This window comes from Sturnus vulgaris, chromosome W (genome assembly GCF_052056855.1).
Source record: "Sturnus vulgaris isolate bStuVul1 chromosome W, bStuVul1.hap1, whole genome shotgun sequence".
In the NCBI taxonomy this organism is placed as follows: Eukaryota; Metazoa; Chordata; class Aves; order Passeriformes; family Sturnidae; genus Sturnus; species Sturnus vulgaris.
In genome coordinates, this window is record NC_142282.1 from 5,297,613 (window position 1) to 5,312,201 (window position 14,589).

A 14,589-nucleotide genomic window follows, 5' to 3' on the forward strand; every position below is an offset into this window, starting at 1 on the left:
TACCTGGCATGAGATAGCAGGGATGATATGGGATGGGATGGGATGGGATGGGATGGGATCCCTGCTATGGGATGGGATGGGATCCCTGCTATGGGATGGGATGGGACCCCTGCGCTGGGATGGGATGGGATCCCTAGGATGGGATGCCTGGGATGGGATCCATGGGATGGGATGGGTTGGGATGGGTTGGGAACGGTTTGATGGGATCTTATGGGATCCCTGGGATGAGATGGGATGGGATTGGATCCCTGGGATGGGATGAGATGGGATCCTAGGGATGGGATCCCTGGAATGTGATCCCTCGTATGGGATGGGGTCCCTGGGATGGAATGGAATCCCTGGGATGGGATGGGATGGGTTTGGATGGGATGGGATCTCTGGGATGGGATGGGATGGGATGGCATGGCATGGCATGGGATCCCTGGGATGAGATGGGCTGTGATGGGATCCCTGGGATGGGATGGGATGGGATGGGATGGGATGGTATGGGATGGGATGGGATGGGATGGGATGGGATGGTATGGGATGGAATGGGATGGGATGGGATGGGAATGGGATAGGATGGGATGGGCTGGGATGGGATCCCTGGGATGGGATGGGATCGCTGGGATGGGATGGGATGGCATGGCATGGGATGGGATGGGTTGGGATGGGATAGGATCCCTGGGATGGGATGGGATGGGATCCCTGCTATGGGATGGGATGGGATCCCTACTATGGGATGGGATGGGACCCCTGCGCTGGGATGGGATGGGATCCCTGGGATGGGATACCTGGGATGGGTTCGGATGGGATTGGATGGGATGGGATGGGATCCCTGGGATGGGTTGGGATCCCTGGGATGGGATGTGATGGGATGGGATGGGATGGGATGGGATGGGATGGGATAGGATGGGATGGAATGGGATGGGATGGGATGGGATGGGGTGGGATGGGATGGGATGGGATGGGATGGTATGGGATGGAATGGGATGGGATGGGATGGGATGGGATGGGAATGGGATAGGATGGGATGGGTTGGGATGGGATCCCTGGGATGGGATGGGATGGGATGGGATGGGATGGGATGGGATGGGATGGGATGGGATGGGATGCGATAGGATGGGATGGAATGGGATGGGATGGGATGGGATGGGGTGGGATGGGATGGGATGGGATGGGATGCGATCCCTGGGATGGGATGGGATCACTGGGATGGGATGGGATCCATGGGATGGGATGGGTTGGGATGGGATTGGATCCATGGGATGGGATGGGATGGGATGGCATCCCAGGGATGGGAACAGATGAAATGGGATCCCTGGGATGGCATGGAATCCCTGGGATGGGATCCATGGGATGGGGTGGTATCCCTGGAATGGGATGGGATGGGTTCAGATGGGATGGGATCCCTGGGATGGGATGGGATGGGATCGAATCCCTGGGATGGCATCCGTGAGATGGGATGGGATCTCTGACATGGGATCCCTGGCATGGGATGGGATCCCTGGGATGTTATCCCTGGGATGGGATGGGATCCCTGGGATGGGATGGGATGGGAAGGGATGGGATGGGAGGGGATGGGATCCCTGGGATGTTATCCCTGGGATGGGATGGGATCCCTGGGATGGGATGGGATGGGATGGGATTGGATGGGATGGGATGGGACTGGATGGGATGGGATGGGATGGGATGGGATGGGATCCCTGGGATGGTATGGGATCCCTGGGATGGGATCCCTGGGATGGGATCCATGGGATGGGATGGGTTGGGATGGGTTGGGAACCGTTTGATGGGATCTTATGGGATCCCTGGGATGAGATGGGATGGGATTGGATCCCTGGGATGGGATGAGATGGGATCCTACGGATGGGATCCCTGGAATGTGATCCCTCGTATGGGATGGGATCCCTGGGATGGGATGGAATCCCTGGGATGGGATCCCGGGGATGCGATGGGATCCCTGGGATGGGATGGGATGGGATGGGATGGGATGGGATGGGATGGGAAGGGAAGGGATGGGATGGGCTGGGAAGGGATGGGATGGGATCCCTGGGATGGAAATGGGATCCCTGGGACGGCATGGGATGGGATCGGATGGGATGGGATGGGATGGGATGGGATGGGGTGGGATGGGATTGGATGGGATGGGATGCCATCCCTGGGATGGGATGGGATGGGATCCCTGGGATGGGATGGGATCCATGGGATGGGATGGGTTGGGATGGGATTGGATCCATGGGATGCGATGGGATGGGATGGGATCCCAAGGATGGAAACAGATGAAATGGGATCCCTGGGATGGGATGGAATCCCTGGGATGGGATAGCTGGGATGGGATGGTATCCCTGGAATGGGATGGGATGGGATGGGTTGGGATTGGATGGGATCCCTGGGATGGGATGGGATGGGATGGAATCCCTGGGATGGGATAGGATGGGATGGAATCCCTGGGATGGGATAGCTGGGATGGGATGGGATCCCTGGGATGGGATGGGATCCCTGGTATGGTTTGGGATCTCTGGGATGGGATGGGATGGGATGGGATGGGATGGGATGGGATGGGATGGGATGGGATGGGATGGGATGGCATGGGATGGGATGGCATGGGATGGGATTGGATGGGATCCCTGGGATGGGATGGGATCCCTGGGATGGGTTGGGATCCCTGGGATGGGATGGGATGGGATGGGATGGGATGGGATGGGATGGGATGGGATGGGATGGGATGGGATAGGATGGGATGGAATGGGATGGGATGGTGTGGGATGGGATTGGGTGGGATGGGATGCGATCCCTGGGATGGGATGGGATGGGATCCCTGGGATGGGATGGGATCCATGGGATGGGATGGGTTGGGATGGGATTGGATCCATGGGATGGGATGGGATGGGATGGGTTGAGATGGGATGGGATAGGATGGGATGGGAAGGGATGGGCTGGGAAGGGATGGGATGGGATAGGATGGGATGGGATGGGATGGGATCCCTGGGATGGGATGGGATCCCTGGGATGGTATGGGATGGTTTGGGATGGGATGGGATCCCTGGGATGGGATGGGACGGGATCCCTGGGATGGGAAGAGATGAAATGGGATCCCCGGGATGGGATGGGATCCCTGGGATGTGATCCCTGGGATGGGATCCCTGGGATGGGATGGGATGGGATGGGATGGGATGGGATGGGATGGGAAGGGATGGGATGGGCTGGGAAGGGATGGGATGGGGTGGGATGGGATTGGATGGGATGGGATGGGATTTGATGGGATGGGATGCGATCCCTGGGATGGGATGGGATGGGATGGGATGGGATGGGATGGGATGGGATCCCTGGGATGGGATGGGATCCATGGGATGGGATGGGTTGGGATGGGACTGGATCCATGGGATGGGATGGGATTGAATGGGATGGGATGGGGTGGGATGGGATGGAATGGGATGGGATGGGATCCCTGGGATGGGAAGGGATGGGATGGAATGGGATGGGATGGGATCCCTGGGATGGGAAGGGATGGGATCCCTGGGATGGGATGGGTTGGGATGGGATGGTATGGGATGGGATGGGATGGGATGGGATGGGATGGTATGGGATGGAATGGGATGGGATGGGAATGGGATAGGATGGGATGGGCTGGGATGGGATCCCTGGGATGGGATGGGATCGCTGGGATGGGATGGGAATGGGATAGGATGGGATGGGATGGGATGCGATCCCTGGGATGGGATGGGATGGGATCCCTGGGATGGGATGGGATCCATGGGATGGGATGGGTTGGGATGGGATTGGATCCATGGGATGGGATGGGATGGGATGGGATGGCATCCCAGGGATGGGAACAGATGAAATGGGATCCCTGGGATGGGATGGAATCCCTGGGATGGGATAGCTGGGATGGGGTGGTATCCCTGGAATGGGATGGGATGGGTTGAGATGGGATGGGATAGGATGGGATGGGAAGGGATGGGATGGGCTGGGAAGGGATGGGATGGGATAGGATGGGATGGGATGGGATGGGATCCCTGGGATGGGATGGGATCCCTGGGATGGTATGGGATGGGTTGGGATGGGATGGGATCCCTGGGATGGGATGGGACGGGATCCCTGGGATGGGAAGAGATGAAATGGGATCCCCGGGATGGGATGGGATCCCTGGGATGTGATCCCTGGGATGGGATCCCTGGGATGGGATGGGATGGGATGGGATGGGATGGGATGGGATGGGATGGGAAGGGATGGGATGGGCTGGGAAGGGATGGGATGGGGTGGGATGGGATTGGATGGGATGGGATGGGATTTGATGGGATGGGATGCGATCCCTGGGATGGGATGGGATGGGATGGGATGGGATGGGATCCCCGGGATGGGATGGGATCCATGGGATGGGATGGGTTGGGATGGGACTGGATCCATGGGATGGGATGGGATTGAATGGGATGGGATGGGGTGGGATGGGATGGAATGGGATGGGATCCCTGGGATGGGATGGGATGGTATCCCTGGGATGGGATGGTATCCTCGGGATGGAATTGGTTGGGATGGGATCCCTGGGATGGGATGGAATACCTGGCATGAGATAGCAGGGATGATATGGGATGGGATGGGATGGGATGGGATCCCTGGGATGGGATGGGATGGGATCCCTGCTATGGGATGGGATGGGATCCCTGCGCTGGGATGGGATGGGATCCCTGGGATGGGATACCTGGGATGGGTTCGGATGGGATTGGATGGGATGGGATGGGATCCCTGGAATGGGATGGGATCCCTGGGATGGGATGTGTTCACTGGGATGGGATGGGATGGGTTTGGATGGGATGGGATCCCTGGGATGGGATGGGATGGGATGGGATGGGATGGGATGGGATGGGATGGGAGGGAATGGGATAGGATGGGATGGGATGGGATGGGATGGGATGGGATGGGATGGGATGGGATGGGAGGGAATGGGATAGGATGGGATGGGATGGGATGGGTTTGGATGGGATGGCATGGCATGGGATCCCTGGGATGAGATGGGCTGGGATGGGATCCCTGGGATGGGATGGGATGGGATGGGATGGGATGGGATGGGATGGGATGGTATGGGATGGGATGGGATTCGAATGGGATAGGATGGGATGGGTTGAGATAGGATGGGATGGGTTGGGATGGGATGGGATGGGATGGGATGGGATGGGATCCCTGGGATGGGATCCCTGGGATGGGATGGGATCCCTGGGATGGGATGGGATGGTATCCCTGGGATGGAATTGGTTGGGATGGGATCCCTGGGATGGGATGGAATACCTGGCATGAGATAGCAGGGATGATATGGGATGGGATGGGATGGGATGGGATGGGATCCCTGCTATGGGATGGGATGGGATCCCTGCTATGGGATGGGATGGGACCCCTGCGCTGGGATGGGATGGGATCCCTAGGATGGGATGCCTGGGATGGGATCCATGGGATGGGATGGGTTGGGATGGGTTGGGAACGGTTTGATGGGATCTTATGGGATCCCTGGGATGAGATGGGATGGGATTGGATCCCTGGGATGGGATGAGATGGGATCCTAGGGATGGGATCCCTGGAATGTGATCCCTCGTATGGGATGGGGTCCCTGGGATGGAATGGAATCCCTGGGATGGGATGGGATGGGTTTGGATGGGATGGGATCTCTGGGATGGGATGGGATGGGATGGCATGGCATGGCATGGGATCCCTGGGATGAGATGGGCTGTGATGGGATCCCTGGGATGGGATGGGATGGGATGGGATGGTATGGGATGGGATGGGATGGGATGGGATGGGATGGTATGGGATGGAATGGGATGGGATGGGATGGGAATGGGATAGGATGGGATGGGCTGGGATGGGATCCCTGGGATGGGATGGGATCGCTGGGATGGGATGGGATGGCATGGCATGGGATGGGATGGGTTGGGATGGGATAGGATCCCTGGGATGGGATGGGATGGGATCCCTGCTATGGGATGGGATGGGATCCCTACTATGGGATGGGATGGGACCCCTGCGCTGGGATGGGATGGGATCCCTGGGATGGGATACCTGGGATGGGTTCGGATGGGATTGGATGGGATGGGATGGGATCCCTGGGATGGGTTGGGATCCCTGGGATGGGATGTGATGGGATGGGATGGGATGGGATGGGATGGGATGGGATGGGATAGGATGGGATGGAATGGGATGGGATGGGATGGGATGGGGTGGGATGGGATGGGATGGGATGGGATGGTATGGGATGGAATGGGATGGGATGGGATGGGATGGGATGGGAATGGGATAGGATGGGATGGGTTGGGATGGGATCCCTGGGATGGGATGGGATGGGATGGGATGGGATGGGATGGGATGGGATGGGATGGGATGCGATAGGATGGGATGGAATGGGATGGGATGGGATGGGATGGGGTGGGATGGGATGGGATGGGATGGGATGCGATCCCTGGGATGGGATGGGATCACTGGGATGGGATGGGATCCATGGGATGGGATGGGTTGGGATGGGATTGGATCCATGGGATGGGATGGGATGGGATGGCATCCCAGGGATGGGAACAGATGAAATGGGATCCCTGGGATGGCATGGAATCCCTGGGATGGGATCCATGGGATGGGGTGGTATCCCTGGAATGGGATGGGATGGGTTCAGATGGGATGGGATCCCTGGGATGGGATGGGATGGGATCGAATCCCTGTGATGGCATCCGTGAGATGGGATGGGATCTCTGACATGGGATCCCTGGCATGGGATGGGATCCCTGGGATGTTATCCCTGGGATGGGATGGGATCCCTGGGATGGGATGGGATGGGAAGGGATGGGATGGGAGGGGATGGGATCCCTGGGATGTTATCCCTGGGATGGGATGGGATCCCTGGGATGGGATGGGATGGGATGGGATTGGATGGGATGGGATGGGACTGGATGGGATGGGATGGGATGGGATGGGATGGGATCCCTGGGATGGTATGGGATCCCTGGGATGGGATCCCTGGGATGGGATCCATGGGATGGGATGGGTTGGGATGGGTTGGGAACCGTTTGATGGGATCTTATGGGATCCCTGGGATGAGATGGGATGGGATTGGATCCCTGGGATGGGATGAGATGGGATCCTACGGATGGGATCCCTGGAATGTGATCCCTCGTATGGGATGGGATCCCTGGGATGGGATGGAATCCCTGGGATGGGATCCCGGGGATGCGATGGGATCCCTGGGATGGGATGGGATGGGATGGGATGGGATGGGATGGGATGGGATGGGAAGGGAAGGGATGGGATGGGCTGGGAAGGGATGGGATGGGATCCCTGGGATGGAAATGGGATCCCTGGGACGGCATGGGATGGGATCGGATGGGATGGGATGGGATGGGATGGGATGGGGTGGGATGGGATTGGATGGGATGGGATGCCATCCCTGGGATGGGATGGGATGGGATCCCTGGGATGGGATGGGATCCATGGGATGGGATGGGTTGGGATGGGATTGGATCCATGGGATGCGATGGGATGGGATGGGATCCCAAGGATGGAAACAGATGAAATGGGATCCCTGGGATGGGATGGAATCCCTGGGATGGGATAGCTGGGATGGGATGGTATCCCTGGAATGGGATGGGATGGGATGGGTTGGGATTGGATGGGATCCCTGGGATGGGATGGGATGGGATGGAATCCCTGGGATGGGATAGGATGGGATGGAATCCCTGGGATGGGATAGCTGGGATGGGATGGGATCCCTGGGATGGGATGGGATCCCTGGTATGGTTTGGGATCTCTGGGATGGGATGGGATGGGATGGGATGGGATGGGATGGGATGGGATGGGATGGGATGGCATGGGATGGGATGGCATGGGATGGGATTGGATGGGATCCCTGGGATGGGATGGGATCCCTGGGATGGGTTGGGATCCCTGGGATGGGATGGGATGGGATGGGATGGGATGGGATGGGATGGGATGGGATGGGATGGGATGGGATGGGATAGGATGGGATGGAATGGGATGGGATGGTGTGGGATGGGATTGGGTGGGATGGGATGCGATCCCTGGGATGGGATGGGATGGGATCCCTGGGATGGGATGGGATCCATGGGATGGGATGGGTTGGGATGGGATTGGATCCATGGGATGGGATGGGATGGGATGGGTTGAGATGGGATGGGATAGGATGGGATGGGAAGGGATGGGCTGGGAAGGGATGGGATGGGATAGGATGGGATGGGATGGGATGGGATCCCTGGGATGGGATGGGATCCCTGGGATGGTATGGGATGGTTTGGGATGGGATGGGATCCCTGGGATGGGATGGGACGGGATCCCTGGGATGGGAAGAGATGAAATGGGATCCCCGGGATGGGATGGGATCCCTGGGATGTGATCCCTGGGATGGGATCCCTGGGATGGGATGGGATGGGATGGGATGGGATGGGATGGGATGGGATGGGAAGGGATGGGATGGGCTGGGAAGGGATGGGATGGGGTGGGATGGGATTGGATGGGATGGGATGGGATTTGATGGGATGGGATGCGATCCCTGGGATGGGATGGGATGGGATGGGATGGGATGGGATGGGATGGGATCCCTGGGATGGGATGGGATCCATGGGATGGGATGGGTTGGGATGGGACTGGATCCATGGGATGGGATGGGATTGAATGGGATGGGATGGGGTGGGATGGGATGGAATGGGATGGGATGGGATCCCTGGGATGGGAAGGGATGGGATGGAATGGGATGGGATGGGATCCCTGGGATGGGAAGGGATGGGATCCCTGGGATGGGATGGGTTGGGATGGGATTGGATCCATGGGATGGGATGGGATGGGATCCCAGGGATGGGAACAGATGAAATGGGATCCCCGGGATGGGATGGAAACCCTAGGATGGGATAGCTGGGATGGGATGGTATCCCTGGAAAGGGATGGGATGGGATGGGATGGGTTTGGATGGGATGGGATCCCTGGGATGGGATGGGATGGGATCCCTGGGATGGGGACAGATGAAATGGGATCCCCGGGATGGGATGGAATCCCTGGGGTGGGATAGCTGGGATGGGATGGGATCCCTGGGATGGGATTGGATCCCTGGGATGGGTTGGGACCCCTGGGATGGGATGGGATGGGATGGGATAGGATGGGATGGGATGGGATGGGATGGGATCCCTGGGATGGGATGGGATCCCTGGGATGGGATGGGATGGGATGGGATCCCTGGATTGGGATGGGATCCCTGGGATGGGATGGGATCCCTGAGATGGGATGGGATCCCTGGGATGGGATGGGATCCCTGGGATGTGATGGGATGGGATCCCTGGATTGGGATGGGATCCCTGGGATGGGATGGGATCTGTGGGATGGGATGGGATCCGTGGGATGGGATGGGATCCCTGGAAAGGGAAGGGATGGGATTCCTGGGTTGGGAATGGATGGGATCCCTTGGATGGGACGGGGTGGTATAGGATACCTGGGATGGGAACAGATGGGATAGGATCCCTGGGATGGGGTGGAATCCCTGGGATGGGATAGCTGGGATGGGATTGGATCCCTGGGATGGGATGGGATCCCTGGGATGGTAGGAGATCCCTGGGATGGAATCCCTGGGATGGGATTGGATCCCTGGGATGGGATGCCTGGGATGGGATGGGATGGGATGGGATGGGATGGGATGGGATGGGATGGGATGGGATGGGATCCCTGGGATGAGATGGGCTGGGATGGGATCCCTGGGATGGGATGGGATGGGATGCGAATGGGATAGGATGGGATGGGTTGGGATAGAATGGGATGGGATGGGGTGGGATGGGATTGGATGGGATGGGATGCGATCCCTGGGATGGCATGGGATGGGATCCCTGGGATGGGATAGGATCCCTGGGATGGGATGCCTGGGATGGGATGGGATGGCATGGGATCCCTGGGATTAGATGGGCTGGGATGGGATCCCTGCTATGGGATGGGATGGGACCCCTGCGCTGCCATGGGATGGGATCCCTGGGATGGGATACCTGGGATGGGATCGGATGGGATTGGATGGGATGGGATGGGATCCCTGGGATGGGATGGGATCCCTGGAATGGGATTCCTGGGATGGGATCGGATGGGATTGGATGGGATGGGATGGGATCCCTGGGATGGGATGGGATCCCTGGAATGGGATTCCTGGGATGGGATGGGATCGAATCCCTGGGATGGCATCTGTGAGATGGGATGGGATCTCTGACATGGGATCCCTGGCATGGGATGGGATCCCTGGGATGTTATCCCTGGGATGGGATGGGATCCCTGGGATGGGATGGGATGGGAAGGGATGGGATGGGAGGGGATGGGATCCCTGGGATTGGATCCCTGGGATGAGATGGAATACCTGGCATGAGATAGCAGGGATGATTGGGATGGGATGGGATGGGATGGGATGGGATGGGATGGGATGGGATGGGATGGGATGGGATGGGATGGGACTGGATGGGATGGGATGGGATGGGATGGGATGGGATCCCTGGGATGGTATGGGATCCCTGGGATGGGATCCCTGGGATGGGAACAGATGAAATGGGATCCCCGGGATGGGATGGAATCCCTGGGATGGGATAGCTGGGATGGGATGGGATCCCTGGGATGGGATGGGATCCCTGGTATGGGTTGGGATCTCTGGGATGGGATGGGATGGGATCCCTGGTATGGGTTGGGATCTCTGGGATGGGATGGGATGGGATGGGATTGGATCCATCGGATGCGATGGGATGGGATGGGATGGGATCCCAAGGATGGAAACAGATGAAATGGGATCCCTGGGATGGGATGGAATCCCTGGGATGGGATAGCTGGGATGGGATGGTATCCCTGGAATGGGATGGGATGGAATCCCTTGGATGGGATAGCTGGGATGGGATGGGATCCCTGGGATGGGATGGGATCCCTGGTATGGTTTGGGATCTCTGGGATGGGATGGGATGGGATGGGATGGGATGGGATGGGATGGGATGGGATGGGATGGGATAGGATGGGATGGGATGGGATGGGATGGGATGGGATTGGATGGGATCCCTGGGATGGGATGGGATCCCTTCGATGGCATGGGATCCCTGGGATGGGATGGGATGGGATGGGATGGGATGGGATGGGATGGGATGGGATGGGTTGGGATCTCTGGGATGGGATGGGATGGAATGGGATGGGATGGGGTGGGATGGGATTGGATGGGATGGGATGCGATCCCTGGGATGGGATGGGATGGGATCCCTGGGATGGGATGGGATCCATGGGATGGGATGGGTTGGGATGGGATTGGATCCATGGGATGCGATGGGATGGGATGGGATCCCAAGGATGGAAACAGATGAAATGGGATCCCTGGGATGGGATGGAATCCCTGGGATGGGATAGCTGGGATGGGATGGGATCCCTGGAATGGGATGGGATGGGATGGGTTGGGATGGGATGGGATCCCTGGGATGGGATGGGATGGGATGGAATCCCTGGGATGGGATTGCTGGGATGGGATGGGATCCCTGGGATGGTTTGGGATCTCTGGGATGGGATGGGATGGGATGGGATGGGATGGGATAGGATGGGATGGAATGGGATGGGATGGGGTGGGATGGGATTGGATGGGATGGGATGCGATCCCTGGGATGGGATGGGATGGGATCCCTGGGATGGGATGGGATCCATGGGATGGGATGGGTTGGGATGGGATTGGATCCATGGGATGGGATGGGATGGGATGGCATCCCAGGGATGGGAACAGATGAAATGGGATCCCTGGGATGGGATGGAATCCCTGGGATGGGATAGCTGGGATTGGGTGGTATCCCTGGAATGGGATGGGATGGGATGGGATGGGATGGGATGGGTTGAGATGGGATGGGATAGGATGGGATGGGAAGGGATGGGATGGGCTGGTGTAGAGAGCCTGGTGCAGGAATAGCTGGAAGAAAAAGGCCATAGTCAGATCAACTTAGTAAAGCTAGCAAAGTGGGCCTCAGTCTCACGGATACAGTGTCCTTGAGATAAGGAAGACACGCAGAATTGAGAAAAACATGAATGCCGAAGTGCTTAGCTAAGTCGCACAGCTAGACCAATGATGAGCTCAGATTTTGCACTATGCATGAGCTAATTAAGCACTGTATTTAATGGCCACTCTGCGTATCAATAAACGAGACTTTGCTGATGACCGAATTGGTGTCCGCGTCTCCCTTCTCCGACAAATGGTGAACCCCGACGTGCCTCCGTCGCTGAAAAGAAAACAGTTTCAGAAAACGGGGGAGAACGCGCCACGGTCGGTGAAGTAGAGTTGGGGCCTGCTGCAACCGGGTCGGTGTCAAACGACGTAGGGAAGACACCCCCAGGAGCCATAAAGGTGGTCCTGGGCCATACGTGCTGCCGAAGCCGGAGAGTTGCAACAGCGCTGACGACAAAAAATGGACAGGCAAGCAGCATATGATTTATTTATAGCACATATAGATAAGTTAGGGTTAAAAGAGATTAATCCCAGGAAGGACATACCGGGGTTGTTAGTCTGGGGTTATGCTAAAGGTTTATTCTCTAATCCTCACACCGTGCATGATTTAAATGAGTGGCGTAAGTTAGGGGATGCACTGTGGGAGGCGGTATTAGAGGATGATAAAACAGCAAAAAAGCTGGGAAAGATCTGGCGGGTAGTTCATAACGCGCTGCTAAAGCAGCAGGCGGAGAGAAGGGCGGCTCGGGAGGCAGTAGAGGCATATAAAAGAAATGCTCAGTATGGCGATAATGAGCCCCGAGCACCCAGCACGACCAGAGTAGAAATACCTATCTCTGGGGAGACAGCAGGAATGACAGACATGGCTAGCTGCGCTTGGCCCTCGGCACCCCCCTTAGAAGAGCTTGAGGAGGATTCCGCCGCGGCGGCGGAGACAATTGCAGAAGGCGGAGTAACCCCGCCTTCCGACAGCGAAGGGCCCCAGACCGGCGGCGAAAAATCCCCTTGCCAGTCTGAGCCTACCGCCCCTAAGCCCACCGTGGAGCCAGCTCCGGTCCCTAGGGCGGAAAGCGACCTGTGGGAGGAGATGGCAAGACGGCGGGGGGAGGCGTGGAGTATGCTAGCCAGACACGGCTTGGAGATTGGGGACGAAAGCGCTGTTGACGCAGCGAAAACCTGGGTTTTCCCCGTCACCTATACACAGGGAATAAATCAACAAGGACAAGCCGTCCAAGTGGGAGCATACTCGCCTCCCGACTGGAAGCTGCTAGCCCAGCTAAGACAGACAGTGAGTCAGTTTGGTTTCCAGAGTGAGCCAGCTAAGCAGATGCTAGATTTCTTGTTCGATACATACCTGCTGTTGCCAAATGATATGAGAAGTATAGTGAAACTGATTTTCACGCAACATCAGCAGTTGCTATTTAACGCCCACTGGCAAGCCCTTGTTCAGGAGTCAGTTGCAACACAGAGGGGCCCGGGAGATCCGTTAGCTGGAATTACCATAGACGAACTGATGGGATTGGGTCAATACCGCAGGACAGAAGCTCAAATGATTTCGGGACCCGACAAGGTTAGGGAAGCCATGCGTCTAGTAAGGAGTGCCATCGGTCAGGTCAAAGATAGCTCAGGCATACCCATGTATATGGGGATAAAACAGGGAAGAAATGAATCCTTTGGGGACTTTGTAGATAAGGCTGCTGCTGCTATTGAAAAGGCAGGAGTCCCAGAGTATATGAGAGGGGCGCTACTAAAGCAATGTGCGTTGCAGAATAGTAATGAGGCAACAAAAAGGGTATTATCAACTTTAGGAGCCAATTGGTCGATAGAAGAGGCATTGGAAAGGATGGCTTTACAGCCGACAGGGGCACAGGTTTTCTTGGTTAATGCACTAAAAGAATTAGGCTTAGGACTGCAGAAACAAGCCGAGTCCACACAGTCACAGGTGTTAGCCGCTCTTGCTCCGCTCCGTGCTTCTACGGCGGCCCCGGCCACATCGAACGACCACCGGCCTCCCTCGGCGCGCTGCTACAGATGCGGGTGGATGCGGCGCGACCCGACGGGCGCCGCCGATCAACCCCCGGCGGCCGCCGCCATATTGGCCCCGAACACAAGTAGCCGCCGTGACATCAGCGCCATCTCCTGTCTACAACCAGCCACAACAGGGAGCCTGGGACTCGACCTGGCAGCCGCAGTAAAAACATCTTTGATAACAGCTCGCCCTGTCAAAGTCCCAACTGGAGTTTATGGCCCGATAAATATCAAAGGACAAGCTTATGGAGGACTAATAGTGGGACGCTCGTCGAGCTCCATTGTAGGACTGTTTGTGCTACCAGGTGTCATCGATGCAGACTACACGGGAGAAATACAAATAATGGTTTATACTCCTTTTCCTCCTCTGACAATTGAGGCAGGTCAGCGTATTGCTCAATTTATTCCACTTCCACAGTTGAGCCGGGGTGTTCAACCACAAAGACAAACCCCACGTGGAGACCAAGGATTCGGATCATCAGGTATTGCTATGCTCACAATGGATCTCCATACCAGACCCAAAAAGAAGGTGAAACTAACCTATGCAGGAGAGACAATAGAAATGATAGGACTCCTAGACACTGGGGCAGATACCAGCATTGTCTCACCAGAAA